At 42.5% G+C, this 22,308-nt stretch overlaps 1 long non-coding RNA gene across 1 annotated transcript in view; it reads right to left on the bottom strand.

Moving 5' to 3' along the window:
• Window positions 1–17,274, bottom strand: part of LOC111868254 — a 222,009-nt gene extending 204,735 nt beyond the window's left edge. The window contains exons 1-2 of the long non-coding RNA XR_002843483.1: window positions 17,224–17,274; window positions 13,142–13,240 (exon numbers count right to left, since the gene is read on the bottom strand). This is a non-coding gene — a long non-coding RNA (uncharacterized LOC111868254). The remainder of the gene's footprint in view (window positions 1–13,141; window positions 13,241–17,223) is intronic.
• Window positions 17,275–22,308: the final 5,034 nt, after the last annotated feature.

Genomic DNA, 22,308 nt, shown 5'->3' with positions numbered 1-22,308 from the left:
TAGAGCCGGTCTGGATGCTGCAGACAGAAGAAACATGTCGTTCACCTCTCTGAACTTATTCCCCATTCCTAGACCGTCTGCCCGGCACTCTGATCACTATACCGACTGAGCTAATACAGCCTAAAGCTACGAAATCAGTAGCAAAGAGTTCTGTCTTCTGCGATATAAAGCCGTGTAGTCCGCCGAAAGTCAACCGATGTTTCGGAAGAACATATCGACTCTATCTTCAGGGTCGAATAATAACCCAAGCAGAGCAGAGAAGTTGGAGACAAGTCCAAGGGCACGAATTTCTCCTGTAACAGCTGAAACACAAACCTCCAAGAGGGGCAAAATGAACTCGGAGAGGACAATCGATCCCTCGTCTGAATTTCAACCGAATTTCTCCCTAATTAAAGTCGCGGTTGTGCGAACACGATCTTCTGTGGCTAAGTCAAAACTTGCTCTACACTAGAGGAACCATATAATATACCGCAAGAGGAAGAGATTTCTAAGAAATTATCTCTTCCACTGCTGGCTTCTTATTGTCTAGGCTCTGGTTCAGGCCTGCCTAAGTTTCGGGTTGAACGAAGTGGCGCTGCAGATGGTTCACCGGGCAACATCACCATCACACCATTGCTCCATATTATTCTGTCGCCATCCCCCTGCTATATGCAGGAGACCTGCGCAAGCAGCACATTATCACATCCTCTTTCTTGGTAGCCTTCATCTCTCTCCCGCCACTTGGATGGTTACAGAGTCAGGAATGTTCAAGTTTTATAATTTCGTAACAAAATTTGTTGACAAATTTTCTATAGATTTTTTTTCTAACGAGTGAAATGATGATGAATCTTTTGCGTGTAATGTTTAAACACATTTATTTATAAGCCTAAAACATAAAGGGCACGCGGTAGCGTAGTTGGTTGAGGCACTATGCTACAAGCCGGATGGTCGGGGGATCGAATCCCGATGAGGTGAATTCTTTCAATTTACCTAATCCTTCCAGCCACACTATGGCCCTGAGGTCGATTCAGCCTCTAACAGAAATGAACACCAGGTATATACCTGGGGGTAAAGGGCGACCGGCGAGTAAGGCTGCCAACCTCAGCGCCATCTGCGAGCCGATTGTCTAGAAAATGTTGGAGCCTCAACATCTCACAATCCTATGGGTCTCCACGGCCTGTTACAGGGATACCCTAAAACACGAACAAGGTGGCTCGCTTGTACTGAATTTGCCAAAGAGATAAAATAGGTTAGCATAAATATAAATTTAAATTACAATAATTATATAATACGGGAATAAGACCTAGCCATACATTTTAAATAATTAAGTTTTAATATAAAGTGAACGTTCTACCAATTTAATTACCTACTTACTCATGGAGCTGAGCCTTTCTTGAGAAGCCGCCAATTGTGTAGCAACTCAAGAATTTTCCAGCATTTTATGGAACCCGAAGGTTCATTACCGTTTTCACAAGAGCCCTCCATTGGTCCCTATCCTGAGCCAGATCAGTGCAATCCATACTATCCCATACTATCTCTCTAAGGTCCATTTTAATATTGTTCACCCTCCTTCGCCTTGGTCTTCCCAGTGGTCTCTTTCCTTCTAGCTTTCCCACCAGTATTCTATAGGCATTCCTCGTCTCCTCCAAAATAAAAAATTCATAACTTCTAGGTCATTAATTCTGAACAGTTTTATTTATTTTAATTAATTAGTTCAAGGGTAAACAGAAACTTGGATGATTCTATCCACCGCCGTTTCCAGCGTCCCTCTGCAATTCCGATATAGCTCTCGAATAAATGTTAAACTAGAAGAGAAAAGTCAGGAGAGAGGAAGGAAGAAACAGGAAGACCGACAATTTTCAAACAAGCTTCGTATTACAATGTAAGTGAAGTCTACCAAACTTCACAAGTTCTTGTTTCGGTGTATTAATTAAACTTAAAGTTGTGGGTAACTTCAAGGATATGGCTTGGTATTGTCTTAGCGAAGGAACTTCCCCTGCATGGTAGGCTAGTGAAATACTTACAAAGTAGAATTAAAACAGTAAGTTTCCTTCCGTTCCAGCCGACAGAAGCTTTTCTGCTGTATATTGATTCGCATCACATTGGGAGCTATTCTTTAGGCATTTTATATTTTTCCTTCGATTCATAAGCAGAATTCGCTTATTGATGTCAAAACTAAGAGCCTTTTCTAGTGTCATACCAAAGAAAGAAATACGCCAGAATGTGCAGAAATTTTTCTTAAATAAGGAGCATATCGTGTCCGTATTCGGGGTCGAATCACATGCGTCATGCTGGTTTCTTGTTGTACTCTTCGACCATGAAGATGGAAACGATATTTTCCTCCGAAAAGTCTGTTGAATTTCAACGGACTACAAGGCGTTCTATCTCGGAAGATAGGATTCGTCATAACCACTGCAGTCAGAACCTCAGATCTTACACGGAACATTTGGATTCCTCGGGCACAGATCTAGAATGGAAAAAACTCTTGAATTTCGATTACGAACAGAATCCGTTCAAGGGCTAGCGGGGTGCACACATTACATACAAACACAAGGCAATCCGAAAACCACTCTTTTATATTTGGTGGTGCTGAAAATGTATAAATCCTTAAGATCGCGGGATTGATATCATCTCGATCACAACTCATAATACAATCATGACACTAAGCGTGACCTAGTGACCTAGCAACAGCCTCTAATCCTTTGACAGGTAAGGTAAAAGTAAAGTTGTCCCTGTGCTTAACTAATTAAACAATACGCCATGAAGGCGTACGGGGAGTGGATGTATAGATCCACATTTTCTTGACCTCGGCACTAGTTGGAAGCGAATGGTCAGCTTCACGCCCGCGGTACAAATTGGATAGGAGGTTGGGTGGACCCCAGAGTCGGTCTGGATGACGTGAAAAGAAAATTCTTGACCATACCGGGACTCAAACCCCAACCCCTAGGTCGCGCAACCCGTATACAGTCGCTTTATCTACTACGCTACCCCAGACCTTTGACAGCCTTTTAAAAATTCGACACTGGGAAATTTAACTAGAAGTTGTCTGGCAATTTCGATTTACTGCCATAGCAAAATTCACTTTACATAACGCCACAAACACACTTTTTCATATCATAAACCATTATTCAAATTGTCTGTTAAATTCAGTATGAGAGATCTTTGTATAACGCTAATCCGCTTTTTTTTTTCAGCCATACTGACCAATGACAAAGCCTGCTTTACATGACGTCATGAACGAACATTCTGATGTATATCAAGTACTACTGTTAATGCATTACTTTCCCATGTGCCTGGCATATATATAAGCACTGTGATTGCAATAAATTATAGATAAATTACAGATCTCGTAAATTTCACGGATTTATGCGTTTTGAGCCTCCTGGAATATGAAAAAGTGGTTTTTAAAATGCGCTGCCTGCATGTAAGGATGCGCCTCGCTAGTCCCTCATTGGTTAAACGGATTTTACTCACATTCGGTACTTAATAGTTTATAAATCACAGGTCGGATTCTGAAGAACAGAAACATTCCAGCTCAAAAAATATGGGTCCTTCAAACGAGCCCCAGTAAACAAAATGGTGACTTTCTCGGAAATGGCTGCAATGACTTGGATTAAATTTCAGTAATTTATGCGGATCGTACTCCCAAATAAAACTGCATAGGTGGCATCACAACGAAAATAAAGGCACGCGCACTAGGGACCTAAACGCAAAAATTAAATTTTCTCTAAAGCGGTTTTACCGGTCCTATGGATTTGAGTCAATTCTGGTGGTGGCGGTGGCGATGCATTCTTATCTTGACTACGAAATAATATAGATAACAACCCCAATTTCTCCTGTTGGCTCCCCTTTTACCTAATTATCTGCGAAAAGAAGAGTAAACATCAGGTACGAATAAAATCTAGTGGCGAGGCTCTATACGCTTCATAACTTGTACTCTTTTCCAAGTATAATTAGAATGATCAAGCCATGAATGAGATGGACAGGGCATGTAGCATGAATGGGGTAAGAGATGAATGCATATAGGATATTGGTGGGAAAGCCAGATGGAACGAGACCACCGGGAAGACCAACGCGTAGGTGGGTGGACAATATTAAAATAGCCATTAGATAGTTAGGATGGAATGGCATTGATTGGATTGATCTGGCTCAGGATAGGGACCAGTGGAGGGCTCTTTTGAACACACTAATGAATCTTAGGGTTCCATAAAATGCTGGGAAATTCTTGAGTAGCTGCAGAATTGGCGGCTCCTCCAGGAGGGCTCAGCTCCATGAGTAAGTAAGTAAGTAATTAAGCGAGGCTCTATGCGAAGTAGATGACACTCAATTGCTGTCAAACTTAATACAGCATATCGCTATAATCGGGCTCCACTATAAAACAGATCTGCTGAGTGTAAATCGACGTCCAGACAGATAACGGACTTGTCTGCAGGGTCTGTCATCGACAGAACGTTGAACTTGAGAGCTCACAGCACTTGGTTCCCACGCAGAGTAGAACACAGTGTGATAATGTCCACGCAATCCTAGTAAAAGGCCATCGTCCATGAAACAACATGCCCGAGGAGAGGAGGAAATGGAAGAAAGGAAACATGAGACTCTTTATTTACAGCATTCAGTGCATTTCATCTACATTTCTTCTCCTGTTCATTAACCATATGAATGGGATTTTTAAAACGTTTTTACAGTTCAGCTACCACAGGTCAGACTGAGCCTTCGAACACTGGTATGTCCTCAAATTAAGCAAAATGGATAGTAAAATAGGTTCGATCTAACAGAATTCTTACCCATCTCAAACTGTGCTTCTCGGAACTATTTATGATTTATTTAATGATACTGTCAGCTGCTGAGGCTATAGGGTCTGTACAGTTCGCTTAGCCATTCTCCGGTTTCACAGGCTGTGCTTCTGGGACAGTGACGCGAAAGCACTATACTATCCACCACGAAAATATCTGCCCCATGTGGCATGAGATAATTTATTGATTAATGAACTTAATTCTATAATTATAAATTAATTTATCGTTATTTATTTATTTAAGGAGTCACGGTAGCGTAGTCGGCATGGCGACTGACTACGGGCTACGGGCTGTGGGGTTGGAGTTCGAGTCCCGATATGGTCAAGATCGTCCAGACCGGCTCTGGGGTCCACCCAACCTCCTATCCAAAGTGTACCAGGGGCTCTCTCCATGGGGGTAAAGCGACAAGGGCGTGAAGCTGACCACTCACATCCAACTAGTGCCGAGATCAAGAAAATGTGGATCTATACATCCACTAACCATAGGTTTTTATGGCGTAGTGCTTAAATAGTTGAGCACAGGGGCAGCTTCTCTTTTCTACCTTTTTATTTATTTATTTATGTATAGGTGCTCTATTGTAAGATTTAGCACACCCTTCAAGAACGGAATTTCCGTCAGGCAAATTATTTCGCTAGAATGAACAGTATCGCCAATGAAATAGACAAAATGACATATCTGTCTCTCACACATCATTAACAGCACCACGCAGGCCTACCTAGCATAAATCAGTGGTACTGAGGAAAACAACGAACATTCAAGCAGATTCTAAAGGATTCTGACGATGGTGTGTAATACTCAGAATTACCTGGTTTTTGGACTTCGTCCATCGTCCGGTATTCTAGAAACTAGGCAACACATCATTTCGGAAACTGCATCTGTTTCCGACCTCAAGCGAAGGGAAAAATCAGGATCTAGAGCTGATATCTGTTGTGAAGAAATGCGAAGGCTTTGTATGCAAACCAGTTTGGGCGTCCACTTCGTCAGCTCCAGATCCTGATTTTCCGGCAGTAGTAAGCTTCTGAAGCATGAGCACGAGTAATGTGGACGGGCCTTAGAGTGACTGAGGTTAGATATTTCTAATGGACCCAAAAGAGTAGGAGTCTTCCCCTTCACTTGGGGCCGAAACGATGTGTTGCCTATTTTCTAGAATACCGGACGATGGACAAAGTCCAAAAACGCAGTAATTCTGAATGAACGAATATTCAATACCCCGATAAAAACTAGAGCAGGATTAGCTTCACAGCATTCATCAAAACCTACTGACATAATGTGGGTAGAGCGGAGCAATTGCAAAAGAAATAGTTCATGGCTCTTTCGCATGCATGAAGCGCAAAATTCCACGCCTCGATCCCCGAATATGGGGGAGGTGAGCTCACTATGCGCGCTACAGGGGGTCTTTATAACAGTGTCATGTAAAGACCGGCCGATCTTATTATAGGGCCATGGTAGTCTATTTCTACCCTGTGTGAGTAATGAGTGAAAAGCTCACGTGAGCTTTCGGTCGGGGCTTGAACTCCAGGACGGCAAGACGGTTGCAGTAAATTAATCTAAAATTGACCCAACCGCTTAATCCGTCGAGATGACAAGCCAGGGACCGTTCATACTGTCCTATATTGCTATTCAGCTCCCACTGCTTGACACATCAGTTCACCGAACTTGACGTTACTGGCGTATTTCAGCGAGAAATATCCTTCACACAGTTTCATGACCACAGCCTAAGAACAGCGTAAAGGCTCAGAGAAGATATTTATAGATTCTAATTTTAGGAACACACATGCGTGCCTGAGTCCATCTTCTTGGCCAGTAGAATTAATATCGGCATTCAGGAAGGCAATATCAATCGATTAACTAGCTGTCGCTAATGTATTACTCAATAAATCAACTGCTTCAAACACCGGGCGTAATGCAAAACAGTGCGTACTTATTATTAAACAAATAAGATACATGACCGGTCACGGTAGCCGAGCGGTCTAAGGCATGCACTGTCTTCGCTCGCTCGGAAGCCGGGATCTTGGGTTCGAACCCCACTCAGGGCATGGATATTTGTGTGCGTTTTTCTGTGTTTGTCTGCAGGTAGAGGCCTTGAGACGAGCTGATCAGTCGCCCAAGGAGTCCTACCGAATGTGTAAGGTCTAGTAAACCGAAGTGAAACGGAGAGTTTCATGGAGGGAGGCCTAGGCCCAAATTGGGGCTGTAGCGCCACAGAAAAAAAAGATACATAATACACCTTAAATGAGATAAGGTAAAGCTATATCTGGGCTTAATTAATTACGAACCATCCCATAAAATGTATGGTGGAGTGAAGGAATAGTTCGATCATTTTTAACCTCGTTAATAAGTGGAGTTGTAACGTCAACTTCACTCCCTTTCAGAGATCCGGTACACCGTACACTCGTATGAGGGGGCGGTCTGCACATTTTCTGCCGGGGAATAGAACCCCGATTCCGCGGTCGTCCAGCACTTAGCTTAGTCGCTACACAGACTGAGCTATCCTGGCTACCATACTTATATGAGACGAAGAAAAGCAGATGTTCGTCGGGATTGCTTCTGACGAAATTATACAGAGCTGAGTACAATACTACGGCGGGGACGATATGACAGAAGAAAAATCGGTTGAAAAATGCAGCGGAAAAGGCAGATAGGCTAAAGCCTGGAAGAGAAGGATGTCAAATGACATAAAATATGGCAGTGCTGGCAGAACTGAAATGTAACAGAAATACTTTCACGAAAGTATTGTATTGTATTCGGCAAGTGAACGAATTACAGCTTAAATAATCAGGTAACCAACAGAGTTCATAAAGTTTCTAACTCATCCGCCTGCCTAGCTAAGTAGTTAAACAATTAATTAACTACCTAGCTAATTATAATTAAATTCACTGTACAGATCTTCAAGGAATACTCATCAGATATCTGAATGTTCTAGGTATTTCTCACTGTTACGGGCCCAGCAGTTGGCATCACTTATTGGACTTTTTTTTTAAACCACTTCATATCGTCGTGGCTTAACGGTACACAAGTCCAGTCTCACAATAAACAGCTATTTTTTATCTAAATACCAAGAACAAGGTGGCCTCTCTAATGGATGTGTAATGTGTTTCCTGTGAGGTAGGAACTAAATTTATAAATATTGTTTAGAAGAGCTTTTTTTCAAAAATTACTCTTCCAGATTTAACTACTGAGAAAATTTAAACTGCATGAACCCCGTCTATAAGAGTTCACAAAACTTGTTCCTAAAGTGAACTAACAAATTCTTTCCATGTCGGCTTGGTATCCCCCCTTCCCCTGCGATGTTCTCATTTTCCTCAGGCTTCAGCAGGGCCATAAGAACCGTATAAATGGCCAAGAGGCTTTTTTGTACTTTCCACTAATCACCAAAAAATATTTCATTTTCAGAGTCTTTATTCACTTTGCCGATCGTTTCACTAATATCTTCATCCCGTCTATTCTCTAACTAAATAACTCCATGGGGTTGACTCCTTGAAAAGTCGCCAGTCGCTCAGTTACTCAAGAATTTCCCAACATTTTACGGAACTCGAAGATTCATTACTGCACTCCACCGACCACAGTCCTCAGACATATCAATCCAGTCTATTCCACGTCGTCCATAAAGGCTCTTGGGCGTACCCAGCCTCCTATCCAATGGGTACTGGGAGCTCTTTACCAAAAGGTAAAGCGGCCGGAGTGTGAAGCTGACCACTGGCCTCCAATTAGTGCCCGGTCAAGAAAATGTGGATCTATACATCCACTCCCACTTACGCCTTCATGGCGCAGTGCTTAATCAGTTAAGCACAGGGACGAGTGGACCTAGGCCTACCTCCATGAACTTCTCCGACCTTCTTTTTACTCAATATTAAAAGGGAAAATTAATATGAAAGTAAAGAATGATATGTGATATGAACCCAAGACCTCTAGCAGGTATGCTGTAGATGGAAATGATAATGCCACAGCCTTCACGCCCAGCCAATACTGTCAACTGAAATCAATCTGGCACGGTCTGCATACCTCGCTAAATGTCAACAGAAAGTGTTGTGTTAAGTCAGGTCATGGTTCTGGCGTTCTTTGTTCCATAAGAAACACTGAAAACACATGTGAACACGACACGACAGGTTACTAAAGCTTTGCAATAAATAGTAGTTATATTATTAAAGGATAACTAAGCATTTTACATGAAGATGTCAGTCTTAACTTTTGTGCTTATCTCATGATACAGATGTAAGTAAAAGTAAAAGTAAAGGTATCCCTGTAACAGGCTGTGGAGGCCCATAGGGTTTTGAAACGTCGAGGATCCCACATTTTCTAGACAACCGGCTCATAGATGGCGGTGAGGTTGTCAGCCTTAAGCGCCGGCCATCCTTTACACCCAAGAATATTCCAAGAATATTCCTAGTACTAATTTCTGTTAGAGGCTCAGTCGACCCCAGAGCCATAGTGCGGTTGGAAGGATTAGGTCAATTGAAAAAAAATACAATTACCTCATCGGGACTTGAACCCGCGACCTTCCGGCTTGTAGCATAGTGCCTCAATCAACTACGCTACCGCGTGCCCACATGATACAGATGTCCATTTAAAATAAGAGACACGAATTGTTTAATTAGAAGAACATGACTATTCTTCGACCATGAGACACTGAAAACAACAGATTATAAAATTCGACATGAGACTGTTGAATGCTGAATGCGACAGGATATGCTCGTCGAAGAACCGATCAAAAACTAAACTGCACTGTAAAAGAACTGGGCAGACAAATTTGATACAACCTACGGATGCACTTCAACAGAAACCCACTCGCTGGATGGTCTGTGAGGGAACTGCATATCGGTATCAGAGCAGAATAAATCCTGCTGTAACTTTATTTGCAGGAAACCCATTCAATATCAAACAAAATGGTCACACGTCTCGGAAATTAAAACCCTTATGAAACACATTAAATCTTAATGTAATATATTCTGAGAGATAATGCGTGTCTTAATTAAATTGTGTCAGGATGTTGGCTGGATTCAACTGGCTCAGGATGGGGTTCACTAGCGGACACTTGTGAACGTGGTAATAAATATTCGAGGCATTTCTTCATCAGCTGAGTGACTATCATCGTGTCAAAGACATTCTCTTCCATGGAGCGGGTAATTCAAATTGTGTTACTTTTTTTATAATTTAGTAGTATTTTGTCCGAAGCATTTGCATGCAGAAGGACAACTTTATCTCAAGTAGTGAGTGCAACACAACTCTTGAGACGTTGAAACGCGGTAGAGACATGCCCAGATCAAATTGTGGGCGTTGTTGCGCAATATGCAGAAGCCTTGAGGATTAACATTTATCAGGCTCGATTACACTGCTGTTGCGTTACAAGCTCGTTAACACGCAAATGTGAAAAATGACGTTTTATGACCATTGTGAGCTATCCCATAAGATATCTTCAGTTAAAGTTAACTGAGATGAAATTCAATGCGAAACTTGCTACCAACGCGAGTTATGATTTCAACATCCCAGCGACTTACCGAAACGCGTTAGGTTTGCTTATTCACATAGGAATGGGGTGATTAGCCTTTCCATGCCTTTGAGGCAGTCGAGTAGAAGCAAAGCTGTCTTTATGCTTAATTACGCACCACGGCATAAGTACATATGGTGGACTGCAGTTACAGCTCCGGGAATTCTAAACTTCTGCACTGGATGAAAGTGAGTTGTCAGTTTCATTCCCCTGACGCTTTTAACCCGGGGAAGGATACTCGTGGACCCTCTGGATAAAACGATAGATGGGCCGCAAAACCAATCTGAACCCCGTGGAGGAGGATAGAATCGAGACCCGGTTCTTCAGCCGTCCAGTATATCAACATGGTTACCTCGGCACCACTAAAACAGGCTGTCAAAAAGGAACAGGAATTAGGAAGACACTTTGAATACGATACACGTAGGGCCTAAGTTTTTCATCAACGCCTTCTCTTATGTCTGTCTGTTTAGCTTCGCTATTAATGCGCTATGTAGCTGTAACCGACAATTTACAATTTCAGGATGGATGATCATGGAACTGAAGGTCGATCTATGTCCAAAAATTGAAACTGTGATGTGAAATTAAAAATAAATTTTGAACGTACTCAACTTCTGAAAATTAAATTCAGCAGGCTTGTGAAGTACAATCGTGGCAATCCGCATGTTTGTTGGCGTTCTCAGACCTGAACACCGACGTCGTTTTGGAAATAACAGTGAAGTAATGAGCGACAGCAGTCAATTTTTTTTAACATTTGACATGACAATATGGAACGGTAATTAACGATTTTTTTAGCTTCTTTGTTTTTTTCCGTCCGATAAGAAAAGTAAATGAATTCCCTAAGCAGTAGCGGATATCAACAGCAGTCAATGTTACCTCTATGCTGCGCGCGCACACGGACTCCCGCGCACTTTTGTAGGTTCGGTATATAGTAAATTTTAATTAATAAAAAAAAACTAAACTACAATTTGTTTTTATTTTTGGTAACTTATAAATTTAATGTCCATTAAAGGTGTTCCCCCCCCCCATTGTTTACCCAAGCCAATCGAATTGTTGCTCAGAAGACGCCAAGGCTTGCGCTCTTGCATCCCCGCCCGAGAGGGAGCGTTGGTAGCAGTACTTCTATCTGTTGGTTATTTAACGACGCTGATAGTATCGGGACTATATAGCGTCGATAATAAGATGATTAACGAATGTGGAGGAGCCGGTGAGAGGAGAACTGGCAAGGAAAATCGAAGTATTCGGAGAAAACCCGCTCCAGTGCAACTTTATCCACCATAAATCCCACACGACTTGACCTTGGACAGAACTAGGTCCACCACAGTACCAGTATTCCCAGTAATGAATGATGTATTACAACGACAGCCGACAGAGATGGATCTAGTTTCAAATCGCTATGACTGCCATTTCTGCGGCATCTTAACCATTACTGTATTCATTCTCCAATTTTTTTTTTCCTGTGGCGCTACAGCCCCAATTTGGGCCTAGGCCTACCTCCATGAAACTCTCCGTTTCACTTCGGTTTACTAGAACTTACACATTCGGTAGGACTCCTTGGGCGGGTGATCAGCTCGTCGCAAGGCCTCTACCTGTACACAAACACAGAAAAACGCACACAAACATCCATGCCCTGAGTGGGATTCGAACCCACGATCCCGGCTTCCGAGCGAGCGAAGACAGTGCATGCCTTAGACCGCTCGGCTACCGTGACCGGCATTCATCCCCAATACCGATAGCTAATATGGCGGCTGGTGTTACATTTGTATCAAGTAGGCCAAACTGTACGAGGGTTTTCAGAGACCACCAAGATGTAAACAACAAAAACGTCTTAAACGTCTTCCCTGTCCTCAATTCCACATTTTTAAGGGTTATTTCAAGTGGATAGAATGACTAGTGTCGAATAAGCGGAGGACCTAAAGTATATACTCGTACCCACATGCATTGAGATAATTTCATATTAACTGTACAATCTACGCACAATAAGCAAACGGGTTGCATAAAAACATCGATGCACCACATCTCAGTTAAAGTAAAAGTAAAAAGTAAAGCTACCCCTGTAACAGGCCGTGAAGGCCCATAGGGTTGTGAGACGTTGAGGGTCCCACATTATCTAGACAATCGGCTCAAAGATGGCGATAAGGTTGTCAGCCTTACGAACCAGCCACGCTTTACTTCCCAGGAAAATTATTTAATTCCTGGTACTCATTTCTGTTAGATTCTGAGTCGACCCCAGGGTCTAGTGCGGCTGGAAGGAGTAGGTCAACTGAAAAAATCCAGTGACCTCATCGGGACGTGAGCCCGCGACCTTCCGGCTTGTAGCTAGTGCCTCAACCAACTACGCTACCTCGTGCCCCCACATATCTATATGTTCTTACAGTAACTAATTAACATGAAGGTTTCCGTAACCAAGAGTCGTCATTAGGCAGGAATATGAGTAACTTTCCCTCATCCCGGCCTATATTCACAGGGTGAATTTGAACTATGTCTTAACATTTCTGTGGATAGTACAAGTTTTATTTAATTTTTATACTACAAGGCCCCTTCATAATGTCCGAAACCCTTATCAATTTCAATATCAAAAACTCGTCTTCCTGGTTTCAAAACTGACAGCCCCAGCAACATCCCTTATTCATTTCTCGTTTTCCTTTCCCTTCCCACATGGCCAGCTTGTCTCAACTTTGTTCCAAGACCCCCAGTAAAAAACTGAGAATTTCCAAAATGATGTTAATATTAAAGACGGTAACAAAGCGCTGTTATGTGAACTTAACTCAAAAGAGTTGGTGTCCATGCAACCTCATAATACAAAAATCTCTGTCCATTATGAACATTACACGTAAACTGGTGATCCAACAGATCTTAGTACAACAGCAAAGAAATATTAACTTACCACTACTGGCTGGGGATCGCATAGGTTTGGAGGCGGAGTAGCGTTCAATACTGCGAGCTGTGAAATGTTTCCGGGAGGTCAGGCTCCTTTCAAAATGGCCTGCAGAAGAAACGAGTGAACATTATAGTAAGAGAGTCCAAATACGTCTTGGTTTTACTCATGGTCAGATTATACAGCGTCAAATAAAAATGATCAGCTAATAACGAGCCGGAAATAATGTACAAGGAACTGTTCGTGGTCTAACTGCAGACATGCATATTATCCTAGCATTCACCTCGATGTACTGAGGAAACACACGAAAATCCTCTGCCAGGACAGCCAGTATCCAGGTTAGGATTTGGACCCTGGAATACCAAGTGAGGTGTCATATCTATAAAATATACAGAACTATTATTTTACCTGAGGTCCCAGATTCGATTCCCGGCGCTACCAGATTTTTTTTCTGAGAAGTAGTAGGTCTGGAACGGTGTCCAGTCAGCCACGTGAGGATAATTGAGGAGTTATTTCAAGGAAATAGCGACTCCGGTCTAGAAAACCGAGATTACACGCCGTAGGGATCCGTTGCGCTGATAACGCGACACCCTCTATCCGCTAAAGTTGGTACTAACTTCCGTCAACAGGCGGTGGTCCCTCGGTCGGTATAGTTCGCTTGCGGACTAAAGCCCTTACCTGTTGCTTGCATGGGTGTGACACTTGGGATCTGTCACTCTGAGCCATTAACATGGATTACGAGGGTCTGGGAACAGAATACTGGGGCTATATGGAGCAGTTACACGAGAATGTAGAAAACTACATGATCAGGATTACCGCAATTCGTGCTCTTCAAATAAAACGACGGGACAGATCAGGTTGATGAAACGGTAACGTTCTAGACTCATATTCGGGAGGCGTTCGGTTCGAATCTCGAGCGGGGTATCGGTTATCCTCACTGACGTTCTTCATGGCCCTCCTTGGTCCCCCAAAGCAAATGCCAGGATAGTAACTCGATAAGACTACGGCCGCTTCCAAATCATTTCCAATTCGCCACTCGCCTGCAATCCCACCATTCTACGCCACACAGTCCAGCAACTGTCAGCGTCTCTATGTAAGACGCAAAAGGAATTAATAGCGCGGCTAATTGGCTGAGACAGCATGGCTGGCATGTAGAGCTCTGCTCAGCGAGTTTGCTTACCTGACTAAATACTAAACCCTGCTGCAGGTACAGTGTTATACAATTTTGAAAACTGAGAAGGTTAGCTCAAGCGACCACGTGACTGACTTGTATTCTCACATGTCTTCTTCGGTTATTGGGGCACGCGGTAAAGTAGTTGATTGAGGCACTATGGTACAAGCCGGAAGGTCGCGGGATCGAATCAGGATGAGATGGATTTTTTTTCAATTTACCTAATCCTTCAATCCGCACTATGGCCCTGGGGTCGACTCAGCCTCTAACAGAAATGAGTACCAGGAATATTCTTTGGGGTAAAGGGCGGCCGGCGTGTAAGGCTGACAATCTTACCGCCATCTATGAGCCGATTGTCTAGAAAATATGGGAACCTCAACATTTCACAACCCTATGGGCCTCCACGGCCTGTTACAGGGATAGCTTTACTTTTTTTTACTTCTTCAGTTTTCACTGTTGAATTCCTTTGACCTGACATGAATCAGAATAGCGAAAATATGGCTTCATTGGACATTTTGCAGAAATTCTTTTTCATCAGTTCTAAAGGGTTCTGACAATGGTGTGTCACATCCAGGATTCTGGACTTTGTCATCATTTTATGTCCTAAAACAATGCTAGACGATGGACAGAGTCCAGATACTCAGAAATCCCGAGTCGCCTTTCATATACAAGAGCAGGATGAGACAGCGCCTTGCTACAGTCGTCTCCAACTTGCCCCTACTGCACCACCCCTCTGGCTGATATACGAGTACGGAGCATTAATGGAATGGCAGTTGGTGAGGGGAGGGGCGTACCGAAGTTCTAGGAGAAAGATCTGCACAGTGTCAATTTGTGCTCAAACCTCATATGGACTAACCAGGGACTGAACCTGGGGCTCCATACTGGACAAATACAAGCTCAATGAGTTGTATCTCTCTAACATCAAAACGCGTAACAAACGTGGGTTATACCAATTCCCCGAAATGGATTTAAACCGGCGGTCCCAGTGTTCGAGCCATCAAAGTTAGCACTCGCCTCGGACATCGTAATCACTGTGACTTTCGTACATTTCTGGGATCAGTAATTCTAATCATAATCATCATAAGTAATCATAAACGAACGCGCCAACTGGGAAGTCAGTTTACAATAAATGTCTTTTGATTCCAAATGCTTATATTCAGTGCAGATGGAGGCTGATACAATAAGCTATTGCTACCGAACTGGATGCGCTGGTATGGCTCTGATAGGATCACAAACACATGCGGGTGTGGTCACTGCGCCTGTGCAACCATTCACACCCACAAACCTCACGTGCTCAAGACATGGTCCCACTTTCCTAACGCTATCTCAAGCTTCTTTGTTTGGGCATGACGACAGCTTACAACGTGACACTAATTATATTTATCTTTCGAATAACATTAATGTTAAGTTAAATCAACTCCCTGTTACACAGGCAAATCTTAGCAGTGCTCAGCCGAACAAGGATTCAAAACAAAGTTACGTAACTAGCTCCAGGGGGCAGAGAACTTGAGAAGTCGTTCAGCTAGTCGGAAAAGTATTGCCATGTTTGCAAAAGCCCGTAGCTGCGCTCTGTCCTGAACAAAATGTCTACGCTTTATTTCTTTACGATATAGTTTAATGTCATCCTGCAATCCGCGCTTCAGGTTTCCAAATGGTTTCTTCTCTCGACGTCGTCAGACCACAAATATATGCGTGTCTCATCTGACCCCTTCCATGCAGGCTACGTGGCCACTCTCTTCCGATTTTATCGTCCTAATAATTTACGATGTAGCGACGGGCTACTGACTGGACCAGCGGGGTTCAATTCCCGGAAGAGGCAAGAGATTTCTCTCTACTCCACAGCGTCCGCTCAGCCTCCTATGCAATGGGAACCGAGGGGTTTTCCCCAGAGGTTTGGCGGAAGGGGCATGAAGCTGACCACCGCCTCCATTTAGTGCCTCTACTCCCCCATACGTCTTCATGGCGCAGTTCTTAATTAATTAAGCACAGGAACAACTTTACCTTTAGTACAGCTTCTGGTGGCCCTCCTACAATTTCAAAACGTATGTACACTTCACCAAGGAATCAGTAAGGACACAAATACCAAACAATTTCATGTTATGGCTAGCATTTTGCTTCGTCTTCGAGAGGTCGCACGTGTTAGACTCTGTGACCATATTATGACAACTTTATTTTAGTTTTACTCAGTACCTCAACGCTGGCACTCTAATGATACATGCAAGTAGTCCATTGTCTCTGGGTTACATATTCTAATCAGTTCAAACTTACCCCCCGAGTTCCTATTTGATTCTATAAGTTGACAAAATATTGGCAAAGAGATCATAAGATGAGCATTCATAAGACAGCTGTACTGACCAGTCATAATCATCGTTCAAGTAAGAAACAAAGATCAAAACCTTCAAGTCTCTGTGCCTAAAATCTTACCTCGTTTTACGTAGTGTAGCATATCTACGTGTATATGGTTTGTAAAGAGGGGCTGGTGTAACAGCAAGCCTCTAATACTTCTTTCTGTTCAGTTCGTATCTCATAACAATATTCCTCTCTATAACATTATTTTTCCGTCACAACACAACAACTAAGGGGTATCAAGGTCAATACCCAGCTATGCCTCACTATATGTTTCGGCCGTTATCGGCCATCATCAGGTGAATACAAATCAACAAACATATACTATTGAACTGTAGTAAAATTAGATACAATGACAAAATAGTTAACTCTTTTGTGTAAAAAATACAACGGTCATTTATATATAAATATATAATATAATTATACGTTCCGTGGACAAAATAAAAATATAAGATGGTATTGGAGGCCCATGACGTTGCAAGTTAATTAATCTGAGAATATATAAAAAAGGAATAGTATTGAATACGTTATTTGAATATTTAAACTGAAGCTGTAATATAATATATGTACTTACAGAGTAGATGTGCCTCAGCATATGAAAGAAAATGTCCGTACTATATGAGGAGTAAACAACGACTGTTTTGTTGATGTAAAATTAAAGTCGACTTAAGGGAAGGAAGGGGGGTAAGGTATATGGGAAGTGAAAGAAAAGAGAGGGGGGGAGAGTAACAGTATGTTATGTTTTGGAAGTATTGATTATAACATCGTATATGGGGTTGAACATTTCAGTAAAATTGTCATTCAGTTGTAAATTTTGTTTAGTGATTTCATAAATATGAAATCTTTCGTATGTATCTAAAGTTCGGCCTTTCTTGCCGATATATAAAACTTCCAATGTTATAAAACATCAATTTTTTCTTCTTTTATATTATAACCTTCAATTTTATATGTAAATGACCGTTGTATTTTTTACACAAAAGAATAAACTATTTAGTCATTGTATCTAATTTTACTGTAGTTCAATAGTATATATTTGTTGATTTGTACTCACCTGATGAGGGCCGTTAACGGCCGAAACATGTAGTGAGGCATAGCTGGGTATTGACCTTGATACTCCTTAGTTGTTGTGTTGTGACAAAAAATAAAGTAATATATTGTAACACAACAGGATGCATGAAGTGAAGAATATTCCTCTCATTGCAGACTATTCTGGCTAAGTCTCTCGTTGCTTCCCCCAGCCTCTGTAAGTGAATACATGTACATACCTAAAAACAGACAACTACACCCTTCAAAAACCTCTTCTATTCACCAACTGTGGCCACGTTCCCGTCCCTTTCGATTCTGCATAACCTTTGTATGTGAAACAAACAAAAGAACAGACTCCTTGACCTGTAGTCCGCAAGCGAACTATACCGACCGAGCGACTGCCGCTTGTCGACGAAGTTAGTGCCAACTTTAGCGGATAGATGGTGTCACGTGGTCAGCGCAACGGAACCCAACGGGCGTTAATCTCGGTTTTCTAGACCGGAGACGCTATTTCCTTGAACTAGCTCCTCAATTATTCTCACGAGGCAGAGCGGACCCCGTTCTTGATCCATTACTTCTCAGAAAATTTGGTAGCGTCGGGAATCGAACCCAGGACTTCTGGATCTGTAGCCAGGGACTCTGACCACTAGACCACAGAGGCAGTCTTTGTATGTGAAATAGTATCGTTAAATGATCTGGGAATCCGTCATTCAATCTATAGCTCTTACACAAATACAGCTCTTATTATTTATCTAAAACATCTCTGAGAGTGCATCGTACCTTAAATAGACAAGTGTTATAAACATGACGTATCTACGTCAATACCTGGTGATGTCGCAACCGTAGAGATGTTTTAGAGAACATATTCACACCAGCAGAGTTTTCCTTGAACATAATCACAAACACGATGGGCCTATCATGCATTAATTTTACCGTAGTAATGTTTTATGGCTTAGGAATTACATGCAGACTTGTTTTCAGGTTGGTTGTTGCGCCAAGAAGAGCAACCTACACTTCATTTCATGAGCTACGAGAACCTTCAGGTGGAGTCAAAGCAACGGAGGCTGATTCGAGTCTGAGAACAGAGTGCACGAGGAAATTTGTCGAATATACTTCATTTGTAGCTTAACGTAATATTGATTAATATGGCTATGAATCCGTCGGTCTATCGTTACAAATTTTACGGATACACTCCAGACAAACTCTTAGTAAGAGGGCCATCTGTTGTGCAGATTTAATGCAGCAATAAACTTGTAGGCCACCCAGCTCCGTTCTGGCTAGACGGCAGATACGGCGCTGTCAAGCGGAAAGTCAAGGCTTTAAGGCGAAGCAAAAACACTGTCACATCCACTTATGACGCAACAGTGCATCAATTGCTGGATAAGCAACGCTGTTAAAGTAAGAATATTAGGTTTCACAGACGTGATCTGATCGGCCTAGCTTCAGCAGGTGACTGGCCGTGGTTGCTTCGTTTGAGCCCCTGCGCCCAAGAAAATCAGAAGTATGCAAAATTGTATGTGTTTGAGAAGGAACGTACAGACGGAGGAATGACGGGTGAGAAGGCGGATGGATGGAAGCACACACAGAGGAAGGACAAGTGAAATAGCGGATGAATGGAAGCACAGACAGAGGAAGGACAAGTGAAACAGCAGATGGATGGAAGCACAGACAGGGGAAGGACAAGTGAAATAGCGGATGAATAGAAGCACACACAGAGGAAGGACGGGTGAGAAGGCGGATGGATGGAAGCACACACAGAGGAAGGACAAGTGAAATAGCGGATGAATGGAAGCACAGACAGAGGAAAGACGAGTGAAATAGCGGATGGATGGAAGCAGAGACAGAGGAAGGACGAGTGAAATAGCGGATGGACGTACAGACGGAGGTGAGATGGGTGAAAAGACGGTAGGACGGACGTAAAGGCTGGGGAAGGGTGGGCGAAAAGGCAAATGGACGGGCCTACGGACAGAGGAAGGATGGGTGAAAAGACGGTTGGATGAACGTATGGGCCTACAACCTCCTACAAGCATTTCTCTTTATATTTAAAAGTTAAAAATATTACACGTATTTAATGGCGTTATTTCAGCTGCAGATGTCTTAAATGTTACCTCCAACGCACGGAGTGCCGTTTAGTATTCAATTAATTTTACGTTGTTCCTTGAGTTATGTCCAGGCAGGAGTATTGGCAGTTCTTATTACTTTGGTTACATGCCACCTGGGTCGTTCTTAACAACGAAATAATTTCCAAAGCCACGTTATACTTACAAATATTTGTGCTTCAAACTATACATTTCTGACTGTCTTACTGATTCTCGTCTTGACAGGCAACAACCATTTAATTTCTGGAGACAGCAACTCCGTGAATCGTCCTCAAGATTTTTGAGCCAATAGAAATTGAAAAACATACAACTCCTATTTGAGCATTTTCCTTCAGGAAAATGTTAACTATCAACTTCCCCCAACACCTTGGATTGTGAAAATAACAAGGCCGTGCCATGATGTATAGTTTAAAGGGAAGTGAAAATAAGCACAAAGTTTACATGGAGCTAGTCTAGCTAGCTCCATGTGTCTAGCTTCTGTGCTTTGTAGTGGGTAATAATACCGTGAAATCCTGACTGATGACTAACTTATGAACTATTCGCCATAGAAATTAATTTCCAGACAAGAATTATGAATCTCGTGACGTAAATTACAAGCCATCGCCAGAATTTATACCCAGTTGCAAACCGTGTATCTCATCTTTATCTTCACTACCATGGTATCACTGAATGGGAGACGACTGGCAAATGTCCTATCCTCTAGGCGCTCCAAATTAAAATGTGAATTTATATTTTCCACTCTTACCAATCAGACAGATAGGTCAGGTGATCAAAACCAGTATGTATCAACTGCTACAAATTGTAATAACTTCGCAATTTGCTCAAAGGGTGTACTTATGGGGGTTGGTTCTCAGAATAAACAACTGTTATTAAACGCAGGTAGGAAGATAATAAAAATTGGATCTTAAATAACTAAGATGGGGCCGTACAGACTGAACTGGTCTGGCTCAGAATAGGGACAAGTTTAAAGTTCTTGCGGACACGGCAACGAACATTCGGGCTCCATAAAACGTTTGGAAATTCTTAAGTAACTGAGCAACTGGTGGCTTCTCAAGAAGGGCTCAATTCCATTTAATTATTTTCTTAAAATTGTTGATGTTTATATGAGTAATTGATTGTGTGTTCATGTGGTAAGAACCGGTGAGTGCTTTCGTGGGAATAACGCGTAATCGTTGGGGTTCTTTCCCAACTGTGCAATTCACCGGAAATTCATAAAATCAAAATTCTATCGGACCTTGCCTCAAACCACCACTTCTAACTATTTTAAAGTCTTCACTTGCATACTGTTCTTACAAAAAGGACTAACGGCAAAGTATGGGAACCTAAAACAATGATGTTCTCCCCCCCCCCCTCCATAAAATAAAGTGTTCTCCCATGACCTTCCTTTCCGTCTGCTCTTCCATAATTCTTCCTTACCTCCCTCTAATCGTCCGCCAACTCCAAAAGGCACACAATCCATGGACATGTCAACGTTTACATGGCGTCGACAGCGTAAAGCGGTGCGCTCCAGAGTGTTTTGCACCGAAGTTCACACCAGCTAACTTAAGCATAATTTGCACCAGAAATGCTTCTCGTAATGAATCACATCCACCAAAACCACAGTCTTCCGACTGTTCGGATAAGCAGTGTGCTTTCCACGAATCTTCAAAAACACAGCGCTCATGCGGCTCTCTGATCCATCCGGAGCTTAAACTTCCTGTGAAGGTCAACGAACTAAGATTCTAGGAACTTGCATTATTGAATATGAACGCAATATAATCCGTAGTACACCAACACAAGCAAACAGATCAGACAAAATGGATCCCGCAGCTTGCCCCATAATCTTCAGAATGTTCCCAACATACATCTGTAATATCCACTTTTGTAGGCATAAATTCGTACATTGGTACGCAGCTGTCCCAGGATCGACATTTACGGAATACATCAAACAAGTGACTTCAGTCATAAAGTAGGTGGGTATGGGATGGAGGGCTGGGGTTCCATTCCCGAAAATATTATGAATTCCACTTCGTCTCCGGAGCCAAACGAATTTTTTCTGCGGGTACCGGCACTTCTTGCCTAGGAGTGAAGCAGTCAGACCGTGAGGCTAAACATTCGTTTTTGTTTACAGTCATAGAATTCGTGAAGCTAGACCTCCAATGTCCTATAACGCACCATGTCATGGTGCTAAGGCTGCTACCAGCTTCTGTCTTCCTCCAGTAGTAAATTCTCGCTGAGGCTTCTTCTGGCTTCTGGCCTTTTTCTAGCAGTAAATTCCCGCTGAGGCTGCTTCCAGCTTCTGCTTTTGTAGCAGTAAATTCTCGCTGAGGCTTCTTCTGGCTTCTGGCCTTTTTCTAGCAGTAAATTCCCGCTGAGGCTGCTTCCAGCTTCTGCTTTTGTAGCAGTAAATTCTCGCTGAGGCTTCTTCTGGCTTCTGGCCTTTTTCTAGCAGTAAATTCCCGCTGAGGCTGCTTCCAGCTTCTGCTTTTGTAGCAGTAAATTCTCGCTGAGGCTTCTTCTGGCTTCTGGCCTTTTTCTAGCAGTAAATTTCCGCT

The sequence above is a fragment of the Cryptotermes secundus genome, unplaced genomic scaffold (genome assembly GCF_002891405.2).
Source record: "Cryptotermes secundus unplaced genomic scaffold, Csec_1.0 scaffold627, whole genome shotgun sequence".
In the NCBI taxonomy this organism is placed as follows: domain Eukaryota; kingdom Metazoa; phylum Arthropoda; class Insecta; order Blattodea; family Kalotermitidae; genus Cryptotermes; species Cryptotermes secundus.
The sequence above is the reverse complement of the archived record's forward strand: the minus strand, read 5'-3'. Positions and strand labels throughout refer to the sequence as shown.